At 64.2% G+C, this 13,979-nt stretch overlaps 2 long non-coding RNA genes across 2 annotated transcripts in view; one reads left to right on the forward strand and one right to left on the reverse strand.

Moving 5' to 3' along the window:
* LOC140599039 (uncharacterized) overlaps window positions 1-13,979 on the reverse strand; it is a 38,402-nt gene that overhangs the window by 5,376 nt on the left and 19,047 nt on the right. Inside the window, exon 2 of the long non-coding RNA XR_012001692.1 lies at window positions 620-775. This is a non-coding gene — a long non-coding RNA (uncharacterized lncRNA). The remainder of the gene's footprint in view (window positions 1-619; window positions 776-13,979) is intronic.
* Window positions 2,311-4,856, forward strand: LOC112923959 (uncharacterized). The gene is made up of 5 exons (XR_003235799.2): window positions 2,311-3,577; window positions 3,662-3,787; window positions 3,868-3,985; window positions 4,061-4,189; window positions 4,272-4,856. It is a non-coding gene; the product is annotated as an uncharacterized lncRNA (long non-coding RNA).

Here is a 13,979-nt window from a genome sequence, read left to right on the forward strand (position 1 = left end):
GAAGCTGCGGTGTTGGCTTGAGGGAGACCCTTTCCATAGGCACCTCCGGCAGCATGGGGTCTTGGGTGCTTCCCTGCCAAGCGCAGGATTTCGGGGTTCCCCCCGTATCGGGTTCCAACTACTGAGCAGACGGCACTCCGTAAAGGGAGCCGAGTTCCCTTGTGGGTGTTGGAGACAGTGGTGGCCGCGAGGTGGCGGCACCGACTCACACATTAGGGGCAATCTCGCTGAGGCGGGGGTCCGCCCACGATGTGGCCCGGGTCCGCTCAGGTCTGATTCCGCAGTGGTCCACGAGGGACATAACGAAGACGGGCGCTCTACCGTGCCTCTCCAATTGAGTCACCCCTGTTCACATGGTCAAAGCTGGGGAGATGACAGGGAATACTTGGGGATGATGACGGATCCCCATGCTTGGGGCGGTCGCGGTGTTGGCTTCAGAGGGAGACCCCATAAGCGCCTCTGGCAGCACAGGGTCCTGGGTGCTGTCCTGCCGTGGATTCGGGGCTCTCCCCTTGCATCGGGCACGAACCCCCAAGCTAATTGCACTCCCTGAACAGAGCTGAGTTCCCTTGTGGGTGTTGGACACAGTGGTGGCCGCGAGGTAGCAGTACTGACTCACACGTTAGGGGCACCACGGCTGAGATGGGGGGTCCGCCCGCGATGTGACCCGGGTCCGCTGAGGCCTGATTCCGCAGCGGTCCACGAGGGTCATCACGAAGACGGGGCGCTCGACCGAGCCACTCCATCTGAGTCCCCGCCATTCACGTGGTCCAAGCTGGGGAGATAACATGGAATACTTGGGGACGGTGAGGGATCCCTATGCCCGGGGAGGCCATGGTGTTGGCTTCAGCGGGCGAACCCACGAGCACCGCTGGCAGCACGGGGTCCTAGGTGCTGCCCAGTCATGCACAGGAGGATTTCGGGGCTATCTTGCTTTGTCTTGAGCCAGATCAGAGTCCCTCGCACGCCCCTGAACCGCCGAGTCCGTCGCGGTGTGCGGACCACAGTAACCGCGAGGTGGCAGTGCGGACTCACCTAGCCGGGAGGTGGCCAAGGCTGGGGTCTGTTTCTGGCCACTGTGGCGGTCCGCCCCATCCTACCTCGCGAGTCCACCCGCGGCAAAGTCTAGTTTTGTCCCACAGTAAATCTGGGGGTTCCGCCACGAGGAAGGCTGTGGTGTCGGGGTTGGTGGGGAGCACCTGGCACTTTACGGTGGTGTCCAAGGAGCAGAGTCTGCCAGGGGACCTCTCTGAGGTGTGGTGACTCCAGCTCCCTTGCCTATGTGGGCTCTCCCCATGGTGCCAACACCCTAGACTTGGTGGGCGAACCCTGTGGACTGCGGGGCCCAGATCCCCCCTAGTAAGGCTGAGGGGTCACCCCAGGGATAGATTAGCCAAGGATAGCCTTGGGCATCTTGTAGCTCTCAGGTCTCTGGCTCCTGAGCCAGCGGCGCCCGGGGCAAGCGGTGCATGGGGCGCCTGTCACCAGAGCGCGCCTGTGAGTCGTGGAACCCAGAGGGTGCAGTTTGTGCGGGTGATCAGAACGCGGTGGTCAGGGGACCTAGAGCACCCAGTGGGAAGCCTGCCCTGTGGAAGCCGCTCTGGTCCCAACAGCCACTGTCAACTAGATGGTGCTGGAGTCGGAGCTCAGCCATGCACTTTCCCCACCGAGACCCCTGGGTGCTTCCCGTGGCCCTCACCCCCCACATGACGGCTCCCCGTGGACTCCCGGCGCCCTGGGGTGAGTGTGGGGTCTCAGCCATGGTGGTGGTACAGGGGAGCTCCAAGACCCGCGCCAGCGTCAGGAGCCCCGCGCCAGAACTCCCACTGGGAGCAGAGCGCGCTCCCTGCGCGCGGTCTGGGCGTGTGGCCGTGTGCGTGGTCTGCCCTGAGGGGATCCGCCTGTTCCCACCCGAGGGGAGGGGGACGTGTGGGGACAATGCCAGGCCCTGTCTGCAGGACGCCAACGCAGGGGTGTGCAGAATGCCGTCTTTGGTGGATTCTGGGACGGGTGAGGAACGTGCGCTGGACGGGGCCGGGGCGGAGGTGGGCTTTGCGGTGGCCCCCCGAACACGGTCCCTGCTCCGATTGGCTGGCAGGGCAGGGGCGGGAATTCTGGGCGGGGCCACCCCAGTTAGAAAAAGCCCGGGCTAGGGCCGCAGAGCAGGGTGCGGGAGGGGGTGGTGGGAGGGGTGGGGTGGGGGGTTCGGGGGAAACTGGGGAAGCGGGGGAGCCGAGGGGTAACCAGGGAAGCGTGGGGTACCGGGGGCAACCAGGGGAAGATGGGGACAGGGTGCAGGGAAGCTTGAGTGGGCCAAGGATCACCTTGGAAATCTGGAGTCTGGCAGGAGTGGCAGAGGGTAGAGGGCGGCTTGGGCCGGACTGGCAGGCACCTGGCGGGCGAGTGGCATGGGGGCCCGGGTGTCTGGGAGTCTGGGTCACATCGGCATGACGTGTGGCGGGCCCAAGCTGGGGGTGTAGGGGAAAGAGGGGGGAGCCAGGCATTCATCCCGGTCAGTTTTTGGTTTCAGGACGTGGCGGCTGGTGGACAAGGGGAGCCGAAGAGGGGTTCGCCCGGGACCTGGGTGGTGGGCTGCAGCTGGCAGCCGCAAGCAAGTGAGGACAGCTGCCTGTCGGCCAGGTGAGTCCCCTCCCCTCCCTGGGCCTTGCTCTGCTGGCCTTCTGCAGAAGGAGGTGGCAGGGAGCAAGGACCAGCGAGGAGAAGCGGCTGGCCTCCCGGCAGAGCGGCAGGACGAAGGAGGGCGGTCAGGACAGGTGACATCGTCTCAGGGGGAGCTGAGACAGTGGGGGCTGGGGAGCTGGGGGTCCTTCCCAGGTAGAAAGAGTATTTCAGGAGGGTGGGCAGGAGACGAGGCAGGGCTGCCAGCGAGGAAGGTGCTGAGGCGACCGCCTCTATGGAGGTGACAGGTGGCCGTGGGGATCCAGCATGTGCGGGGGCACCAGGCCCGGGTCAGACAGGAGGAGGTGGGGACTCAGGACATAACAGGGTCCCCAGCCGCCACCACATCTCACCCACCGAAATTCATTTAGTAGCAGGTACAGGAGCGGCTCCGGCTCGGGCCTCCCAAGGCCAGTGCTGGAGCTTCGAGGGCCGGAGAGCGGGAACGAAGGAGCAGTGCGTGGGGTGTCACCTGGAGGGAGCGGCGGCCGCAGGATCGGGCTCTGGAGAGATTTCTGCAGCGAGGAGGCTGCGGTGGGCCCGGCCTGTGGGTGGCCGTTCCCACGTGGCACTGCGGCCCAGGGGCGGGCGCGGAGAGGGCCCACAGTGCACTCGGTGACACTGTATGCCCTCACCGCTCAGCCCCTGGGTCTGGCGTGACGGACAGGACAGCGTCCAGGGGAGTCAAGGGCACAGGCGAGACCAGACTAGGCGAGGAGTGTGGGGCGGAGTGAGTGAGACCTCTGGCGGGGGGGTCGGGGCGCAGGCAGGGGCGAAGAGCAGGAGCCTGGCGGCGAGCCAGGGGAGGCACTGGCCTCCAGAGCCCGGGCCAAGGCGGGCCTCTGCGGGCGTCGACGGAGCAGGGATCGGTGCCTCTGGGCTCGGACTGGAGATGAGGGTGAGTGCCCAGCCCACCAGCGCCCCTGACACCCCACTCCAGCTCTCTGCCTCCTCAACCAGCTCCTTTTCCACTTGCCCACAGCCAGGTCTCCAGTTCGGGTGGTGAGCCCGCCAGCCACCGAGGGCCGGGCGCGAGGCTGCGCTCAGAGGGATAGGACATGGTCCGGTGTGACGGTGAGGACAGACGTGATGCCGTCCGGCCTTCCTGGTAAGTGCAGATGTGGGACACAGCCCCTCCGGGCCAACCACCCCCTGAAGCATCACTCACGAGCGCTCTTCCTTCCACAGAACATTCTAGGCTGGCACCGCGGGGAGTCAGAACACCCATGGCTCTCGTTCCTTTGTGTTCCTGAAGGAGTCAACACACTGCTGCTCTCTGGACCCCTATAACCCTCAAACTGACAAGGTGAGGAGGCCCCGGCCACCCACGGGGAGTGGGTGCAGGCTGGGGAGCCAGCACTCATGCTCTCCCGCCCCGTAGAAATGGTGCTACCCAGCTCATGCCTGGGCCTTGGAAACCGGACTTCTTCAAGTCCTTCTAGCTCTGACGCAAGAAGATGCTGCATTCTGGAACCACTACACTACTTGACTCAGGAATCGGCTCTGGAAGGTGAGCATGGGTGCCCTCCTTCCGGAAGCTTCCCTGGCTACCCTGCCTGGCTCCCACTCATGTGTCCTGTCGTTCTCTGCAGGTGACGCAAAAGGAACGAGAGCAACCTGACCACAATACCGTCGGCAGCGAGCAGCCCCCGTGGCAGCCGCCACCCACCCCTCCTGGCAATGTCATCCCCGTGGCCACCCTGCCATGGCCAGGCGACCACCAGCCGCCACGCCCCACGCCCTTCACCCTCTTTCTCTTCTTCCTTTCCTGTGTTCTCTCATTTCCTTTCTTTCCTTTCCTTTTTGCTCGGGAGACTCAAAGCCCCCATGACTCTGTTTCCCCGTCCCTCCTGAATTTAATTTGCACTAAGTCGTTTGCACTGGTTTGGAGTCTTGGATCTGGCCTTGAGTTCCCGAGCGTGTGTGCAAGCAAGCTGCTGAGTGCACCTGGCCTCCTGTGGCCCGCAGCGCCCGGCACCCACCTTCCGTCCATCTCTGTGTGGGGGTGCCCGGGTGCGGCTGAGCGCGTGAGGCCCCACCCCCCCTTGCCTAGTCTGGAAGCTCCTAACACCGAGCAGACCTTGAAGCATTCCATTGTAGCATGACTCGCTCTGTGCCCCTCCCCACCAGGGCTTCACCAGGAGCCCTGGACTCATCAATAAACACAGTTACAGCAATTTGTCTCAGGGACTCTGGAATCCGAGCTGTTTGCCTGGGCGGGGGGGGGGGGGGGGGCCACTGGATGGAGAACATGAAAAAGACATAAGGGAACAGGGCGGATGAGGGGGCAGAGAGAATGGGAGGGGCACAGGGATGAGGTGAGGGGCGTGGGGATGAGGTGAGGGGCAGGGGGATAGAAAGGAGGGGCACGGGGATGAGGTGAGGGGCATGGGGACAGAGGGGAGGGGCACGGGGATGAGGTGAGGTACACACACAGGAGGGGAGGTGGCCTGGGGGAGGCACACGGGGCCAGGAAGCCTATGGCCAAGGAGGATTCCGGGGGTGGGGTGGGGTGGGGTGGGGTGGGGGTGGATGAGGAGGGTGGGCAGGGAGGGCATTTGACATGGGGAGGGGCCTGGGGGTGGGGTGACAGGGAAGGAGACATGGGTGGAGCCCAGGGAGGGGTCTGTGGGGCCAAGGCCCCTGCAGGGAGGGGGTGGTGGAGTGGCCAAGGGAGTTCTCAGCAATGGGCATGAAGCCAGACAACACCGAGTCCCCCTACATGCTGTCCTGCCACATGACCTACCTCAGGGATAACACCCCTGGGCCCTTCGAGCCCCCCAGGCCCCTGTCCCAGATCCTGGGACCAGCAGGAGAGTCACGTGTAGAACCATCCAAGGGTGGGCTTGCCATGCGGGAGGGCCGTCCACTCTCATCCACAGGACTGGCCCTAGCAGCTGCCCCAGGCCGGACTGGGGCGGCTGAGAAGGGGAGAGGGACAGGGGACAGGATGCGTCCTGCTGGTGTCCAGCCTTGGGTTTGTGCCTGGTTTTCAAGCGCAGACCCCCTTGAGCTTGGGGTTGGTATCGGTCCTCATGCCAGATGGCAGCTGGGTCAGGGACCCCCAGGCCCATAGCCCTCTGCCTCTGATGGTGCAGTCACCGCGAGTGTGAGGTAGCAGCTTTTAGAAATGAGGTTGGGGTCCTTGGCCGATTCCCTTGCCAGCTGATGAAGCCCAGATGGCAAAGGCCTGAGAATACTGTCTCCATGCCGGGGCCTCCATGGGGCTGCCTGGACTCTGGGCACCCAGCACTATGCCGCCCCCACAAGCTGACCTCCATGGATTCCCCCCTGCCCTCATGTGTCTGGGGTCCCCTCTGGGACCCGCACCCTTCCCACCAGACCCATGCTGGGGACAAGGAGTGGGGCCCTCGGGTCTCTCCCAAGCACCTCTGCCACCCACCCAAGCCGTGCCAGGGCCCAGAGCACCACTCAGGGACAGGCTATGTCCATCTCCAGACCCCTGGCCCTTACTTGTAATGTTGGGTCTATCAACTGCCTTTGTCACAAACATCTGTCCCTGGCCTTGGTCACCTGGGCCAGCTTCCTGGGGCTGTGAGGGGACAGTGGTATGGCCATCGCAGGTGCTGTAGGGCCCCAGGGTTGGGAGAAAGCAGAAGGATGCTCTGGAGAGCCCGGGAATCATCAGTCCCTGCAACGAATGGGCAATCCTTTGGGCCCCCAGAGCCAGGGGCCAGGGCTTTGGGTACTGTGGCCTTGTTCTGACAAGGGCTTGAGTCACAGCCACACTTCAACCCTGACCTGGGGCCCTGAGGTCTACTGGTCTGGAATGCAGGAGGGTGGGGTCGTCCCCTCCACACCCAGCTGGGGGGCCCCTAGGGCCGAGGTCGACTGTTCCCCCAGGTCTGCCTGCGGTTGTGCCCATGCCCCTTGTCCCCTCTGAGTCTCTGAGTGCACACTTCTCCTCTGCTCCATGGTGGCTCTGGGGCCTCCCAAGCAGGAGGGAATGTAGTGTGGGGAGGGCCCTGGGGCCGGGGGTGCAGGAGGGGTGAGGGCAACCTGTCCCCTGTCCCTGAGGGCCAGCCTGAAGCGGCTGGGGCTGGAGCCACAGGCCCAGGCTCTGCAAACAGGTCACGAGCCCCCGCCTCGCCTCACCCGAACTAGGGACACAGCGGTGGCGGCCCCCGCCCCACAGAGCCCCTCCATGGAGCAGGGACAGCCAGGTCGGAATGTGTTTACCTTTGGCCCAACCCGATTTCCTGCTTTTTAGAGAAGGGGCTCCAAGAGGCTGTCAGACAGGCTCCTGGCGCCCCCGCCACCCAGAGGCGCTTTCAAAATGCCCCTGCGCTGAGTTAAGTGTCTCCAGCAAACAGGGGCTTGGATTTCACTCCCCCTCCTCCCCAGCTCAGGCGCAGTGGGGGTGGGGGCCACCGCAGAGGTCTGGGGAAGATTGCGCCCAGGACTCCAACCAGCCCTCCACCCCCACTAGACGCCCCCACCCCGGCTCCAATCGAAACTCCAGTCCAGGACCTGGGGGGGGTCTTCAACCTGGACTCTCCCCCAACCAAGCAAATCGTCCAGCTTAGAGGGTACAACACTCAACAAGTGTGTGTCTCCGTGTGTCCCTGAGACTCCCGTCCCCGTGTTCACAAGCATGTGTCTGTGCGTCTGTACATCTCTTGTGTCCTGGGCAGCCCCGTGTGCATGGGCTCGGGCACCAGCTGTGTGCTCTTGGGCGCTGCGGCCCAAACGGCCGCCCTGTCATGGGCTGCGTGTGTCCACGGTCCAGCCGTGTGGCCCTGAGGGAGCCTCTGCTTGGGGCGCCACAGACATGGATGTGGGCCCTGTCCTGTTTGGGGCGCCCTGTGGGGTCTGCTGGCTTTTGTGTGGCCCGGCCCCATGTGGGGGCCAGTGTCCCTGGAGGGTGGACATCTGAGCCCGGCTGTGTGTGTCCTCTGCCTTTGTGTGGGCTTGTGTCTCTGCACGGATTTAATGACCCAAGAGCCCACTTTCAGGCAGGGATTACGGACAGCTGGGGGGCGGGGTGGAGTCAAGACACTTGTCATACCAGTGAATGGGGGCAGAAACAATTCCAACAATACAAAGGAAATGAACTCTTGAGCAGGCCTAACATGACATTTGGGGTCTCACTACAATACACCCTGGGAAGCCTGAAAAAAAACACCAAAAACAACACAGGGTTGGGCCAGCCGAGAGTGGCTCCCGGGCTCCCACCCCAGGCTCCAGGGAAGACAAACGGTTTCCCTCTTCCCAGAGCTGGGGTGGCATCTGAAAGCAGAGCAGAGGGGCAGGGGGTCCTGGCCGGAGACCCCACACGGCCCCCACCAGCAAGGGGCGGGAGGCGCCACTACCGGTCATCCCGGGGACCTGATCCGATCAGTGTCCTTCCGCCCACGCGCCGCTACCCTCCTGCATGTGCGAGCACGTACTCAGGAAGGCCCCCGATAGCCAAGGGCCCCAGCAGAGGTGGTGTGACCCACAGAGGGGGACGGAAGGTTCTGGAAGGAGCAGCATGGCCAGCGTGGCCTCCCCCGGGATTGCAGTCTCCACCCCAGGCTGCCCCTGCCTTGCCTTCTCTCCCTCGTGGACTCCTTCCTTCCCTTCTTTGCACCTCTCCCCAGCCTGCACCTGGTGACACGACTGGCCCTTTTCCAGGGGTGAGGGGAACCCGCGGGGGCCCCTTCCTGGAAGCCCACCTGCAGGCCGGCTTGCTGGGAAGGGGCCTGCTCCTCGGCGGCCCCCACAGCCTCGAGCCACTTCCTGGAAGTGGTCACTGTGGATATTCTGCTCCTTGTCAGCACTGTGCTTGCATAAAGCAGACAGCGAGCCCCTTGTCCTCCCAGGAGCCCGTGCTCCATCATCGAACACCTGGCCGGACACAGGCGGGCAGCCGGGGCCTCGGGGGGCGGCATGGGCCTGGGGCTGGACCGGTAAACAGACATGGGCGCCAACGGCGGGGGGGGGGGGGGGGGGGGGTGCTGTCCCTGCTCCTGCCCGGAGCTTGCACTTGCTAGCATGTGTCAAGGCCCATTGGACACCTGTCCCTGGGGCCCCAGGGGCTGCTGTGGGGGCATAGCCGAGAGGTGGAGGGGGCGCTGGGCAGACCCCTGGGGGTTCCACACTCTGCTGGGGGGAGTGGAGGCTCTGGGGGGAAGGCCCAAGGAGGGGCGTGGGCGATGGGGCCAGAGGCCGACAAAGCATTCACCTGAGCTCAGCACAGGGAGACAGGCCCCTCTGGGTTTTGAGGGTGGGGGCGATGGGGGTGGGGGTCTGGTCTGCAGCCCACAGGGCGGGGAGAAGGAAGGACTTTCTGGAGTCAAAGATGGAAGGGATAGGACAGAAGGTCAGGGCCCTGGGACAAACGCACACGCCGTGACGGAGCCCTGACACGGGGCGCAGAGCTGCTCCGGAGGGTGTCAGGCAGGGCTGCAGGGAGCCCTGGTCACCAGAGGCCATGGAGCATCTAGGCATGACTCTGGGGTTCAGAGGTGGGGGGCTGGGACGGTGGGGGCCACATGTCAGTGAGAGAGCTCGGCTCAGGCACAAGGCCTCCTCCCTTCCCTGCCCGCCCCTCCTTGCCCCTGTCTTTCCTGTACAGGCGGTGGGTTGGGTGGGACGTGCAGGAGACGGGGCCCAGGGGGAAAGCAGGGGCCCCTTGGGTTTATTCAGGTGGCTTTCAGATCACGCCCCGTGCGTGGCGGGGCCCACGGCACGCAGAGCAGCACACACAGAGCCCCCGACGGGCTCCCAATTGGTCGGCAGTGACATCACCCCTGTGTCAACAGCGTCCTTCGGGGTTTATGGAGCAGGACGGACCTGCCCGGCCTCCACCCCGCGCCCCACCCCCGGCCCACACACTAGCCCACTGTTCTGGGGTCTGGGGGTGGAGGCTGTGCCATGGTGTCCTGGCACTGCCTGCTCCCCTACCCACCCCCAAGCCCCCCACATCCCCACCAAAAAACATGGGGCCGTGGGCCTGGCCTCCACCTCCCTGTCCCTCCAGGAAAGGCCTGGAGGCCCCGGGGCACAGGCCTGTGGCTTTGGTGGGGGCCACAACATAGCCTCTGGGATGGGTCTCAAGCTGAGAGTTCTGGAGGGGGCTCCAGGGGGTCTCTCCGAACATACACCAGCCCCCTAGGCCTCAGAAGAGCACAGAGGCTCTCCTTCCTACCCCCAAGCTCTGGCTGACAGCCATGCTGGGATTATGGGCCACTGGTCAGCGGGGAGGACCAGGACAGCCACATGGCAACAGCCCTGCCCACTCAGCCCGGTGGCACCCCTGGGAGCAGGGGCATTTCCTGCCAGGTCATCCCATTTGGGGTCTCCTCCCAAGCTGACCTGGCCCCTGCAGCCAGACCCCCCAGACCCTATCTCCAGGAGGGTGGTGGGAGGTCTGGGATAAGGCCAGGGCAGGATGTGACCCAAGACCCTTGCTTCCCAGAAGCAGTGCATGTGATGGGGACACAAGAGGGCCTCTCAGCCTCCCCTTGGTAAGGGACCCCTGCCTCTGGTAGGCCTGGTGAGATTGGGCTGAGGGACTGGGGGGCTCCCTAACGGTCAGACCTCCCCACTGGCATCAGGGCCCTCTGGGGAGGACGTTCCCCCCACCCCTGTGGCCAAGCTGCCACGTTGCCTGCTGGGGGTTCGGCTTTTAAGTTGTGATCACCCTTTTGTGAGCTGTGAGCTCACAGCCCTTTTCCAAGAGATTTCTGGGGTCCATATGGGATGAGTTGGCTTGGAATAGCAGGGAGGGTCTGGGGGCAGGAGGCGACCCCAGAGGACATGGCGACTGTCAGGGCGCCCCCAGAGAATGTGGCAGCCTATGCACTGGAGGGTGGGGAAAGCGGGCAGGAGGGCAGGGGAGAAAGGGGGGAGGGTCCCTGCCCTTTGCTCTGTTTTCCACTGCTAGCTTCCTGTTCATTAAGCTCTGTCACCAAGTAAGGGGGGTGACGAAGGAGGGTCCCTTGTGGCTGTCATGCTCCAGGCTGCACTGCCCTGGAGCCCAGCCCCCAGAGCCCAGAGTCTGCTGGTCTCTCTAGCCTGCTCGCTCACCCCGATGACGGGTGGCCCCATTAGTCAGAGCTGCAGCCTGATCTGCCCCCCGCCCCAGGGCCATGAGGTTGTCACAGGCTTGCAGGCAACGGTCCCCATTGGTCCCCATTGCCCCCCATCCGAAGGTGAATGACCTCACCCTAGGACGTGGGGCAGAGGGCATGTGTGCCAAGAGTGACCCCCAAGGGACACGTGGCTGTTTGCAGTTCGGGAGGCGGCAGAGATAAAGCTACTGTTTTCACAGTGGGCACAGAGCCAGAGGGGGCCGAGGGGCAGCCCAGGGTCAAGGTCAGGTCTGCTGCCTCAGGCTCCCCTAGCGGGCTACTATCCGGTGCCCCCCTCCCCTGGGCACAGAGCTCCAGGAGGAAGGGTGGGTGACGGCCGCACGCCAGTGCCCCTATACTCGGCAGCCCTATTGGGCCTATTGGTGGGGGGACAGGCTTGGCACCCCCCTTCCTGAGAGGGTCCCAGAACGTTGGCCTCCCACATGTGGGATCCCGTCATGAGACAACCTAATTAAGGCCAAATTTCATGGGTCCTGTGATTTGGGTGGGCATGGCCCCTGCCCAAGGGGCTGCCAGCTGAAGACAGCTCAGGGATGTCAGTGACGGGCGGAAAGAGGTTGGTAGACATGGGAGGGAGGCTGGAACAATAGGATTAAGAGCTTACATTATATGCATGTCACGGGCAAATGCTTGTGGGGAGAAGGGTGGAGGGGACTGTGGGGGCTGGGTGGGAAGGGAAGGACATCTGGACGGGATCCGGAGGAAATGCAACTTCAGACGTCCCACGCCTGCCCACCCCGGGCCACCGTGGGCATGATGGGGGCGGCCCAAGGGGCCCCCAGACTTCCTGTTCTGAGCTGGGTGCTGGGCCTGGCCGAGCGGGTGGGATTCCACGTTTGGGCCTGGCCAGGTCCTCCCCAGGGTCGAGTGGGAAGAGGCTGGCTGGAGGGCCGTGGCCGCACAGCCCAGAGCAATCCCATGGGTCGGGGACGGCCCCAGACCTCCCCGCTCCCCCACCATCCTTCATGGAGCTGTCACCCAAGAACGTGCTCCAGACGCACACTCCTTCTGGCTTGGGCCCCATGCAGGCTCCAGGCTTCCCCCGGCCCTGACTTCCCCTGCACACGCCCCCGGCCCATCTGCAAACACTGGCCTGTGGTCCCCAATTCCTGCTGGCGCCACCGCCCTGGTGCACCCTCCTTTCCGGCCTGGCTCCACATCCACGCGCTCAAAGAGGCGCACAGGCAGGTACATGTCTGTTCTGACCTTTCCCACAGGCCCCAGTTGACTCCAGGAGCCCCCTCAGCCACCCTGTTTGTGCTCATAGGGCGTGTCAGAGAGGGTGCCCCACATTTCCGGCCAGCGGGGGCTCTCCAGGCTCTGCCGTGCTCCAGAGAGGGCGGCCCAATCCATCACGGCCAACAGCAAATGGCCCGTCACTTCCAAGGTGGCAGCAGGGTCTCCACGGATGGCCAGGGTTCCCATGACTCTGGGGGCAGGCGTGCATCTCAAGAAGACTTGTGAGCCCTGCCTCCCCCCAGGTCAAGCCGCAGGGAGCGGTGGGGAGGGGCTGCACAGCCCGCTGCTTCCCCCAGAGCCCTGCTCGCAGGGAGAAAACAAAGAGGGGGTCGAAGGCAGGACAGGCCTTCAGGGGCAGCACGAAAAGTCCCAGAGAGAGTGTTCCTCTGGAAAGGCCTTCCAGTTGACCCTCGGCCCTGTGGGCCCCACTCCTGGGAGACAGGGGCTGCCCACCCGCTGGCCAGTCTGGGTGCAAATGCTGAGCTGGCATGTTGTTTCCCTCTGCTCCTCTGGCCCCTCACCCCTGCTGTCTACCACATACACATTCCCCCTCTGTTTTATATTAACACTGAGCTGACCACCATCCAGGGAGGAGGAGAAGCCAGCCAGACCCCGGGGGAGCAGCCATTGGGCCCAGCCAGAGTCCTCTATACCTCCTGGTTTCCGGTCACTCCCGATGGGGGGCACCCCAGAAGCGAGGGGGCCGTGAGCAGGGCACTCTGGCCTCCAGCAGCCTGGAGGGCGGCATGTGGTGACCTCGGGGTCTCCTCCACCAGAACTATAGGGGCTGTGACCACAAGGAGAACTCAAAGAGACACATCTCGAATAAAAGTGACCTCCTGGTGGTAAATGTGGTCCGCTCAGCCACCTGTTCGCCCCGGATCCCTGGCACCTCACCCTAGTGGGACCTTCTCCTCAGGACGACCCATGAAGGGGGTTGCTCTCAACACCCACATTCTGCAGATGGGGGTACTGAGGCAGAGAGGTGGAGCCCCTGAGCCCCTGCAGCCACAAGTGGGCCCCCCAGAGCTCGGGTCCAGGATGCTGGCTCAGACCCCATGCAGTGACCGCCACTGATGTCTTGTGTGTGTTCGGGTATAGCAGGGTGACTAGAGACCCCGCAAGGCCAAATCGCCCACCGTCCACGGGGACAGGAGGTGGGTGTTGTGCACCAGCAAAAGACAGCCCTGGAGTGTGAGGGGCAGGCTATGGGGCAGGCTCAGAGAAGCAGGAAGAACGTTCTGGAAGGTGAGAGGCTTCCCCAGCTGAGCCTGCAGAGGAGGGCCATCCCATCTGTCCAATCCCACTTCCCACCACCTACCCCCCAGCCCGGGAGATGGGCAGGAGCAGGACAGAGAGGGGCCTCGTGTGTGGGCTCTGGGATGCACCCCCCGGGCAAAGTCCCAGGACACTGACCTCGGAGCTCAAACAAGGCTGGTGGGGCTGGGCCCCCCGGGGGCCTGGGGGTCAGGGTCAGCACACACCAAGTGGGGAAAAGTGCACAGTGCCTCCCCTGGGGGGGAGCAGGTGGCCTCTTGCTGGCCTCACAGACTTCAGGTCCTTCAGGTCCTCCCTGCTGAGTCTCACCCGAGGGTCACCGTGGTTTGGGGGTGGGAGGGCCTCATCCTACTGCCTGCTCCCCCAGCACAGACCTGTCCTTACCATAGGGGGGATGTGCACATGTTCTACGTGGGGACAGGGATCGGCTGTCCCATGAGCTCCACATGCAGGAAGACCCTTGCTCTCTGAAGATGACCCAGCCCCGAGGGCCCTTCAGGCACAGGATGAGCAGGGGACACTCTTGCAAGCCTGCCACCCCTTCTTTTCGGCAGGGTGGGGTGCTCCCCAAGCCCCACGCCCTGTGCAGGGCTGGGGGGTCCAGCTGAGCCTCGGGCCAAAGGCAGGCATCTCCGTGTGGCTCAGGGGGCTGCGGTATCCACCGTAAAGAGCGCCTTCCCAGGG

The sequence above is a fragment of the Vulpes vulpes genome, chromosome 5, assembly GCF_048418805.1.
Source record: "Vulpes vulpes isolate BD-2025 chromosome 5, VulVul3, whole genome shotgun sequence".
Taxonomy (NCBI): domain Eukaryota; kingdom Metazoa; phylum Chordata; class Mammalia; order Carnivora; family Canidae; genus Vulpes; species Vulpes vulpes.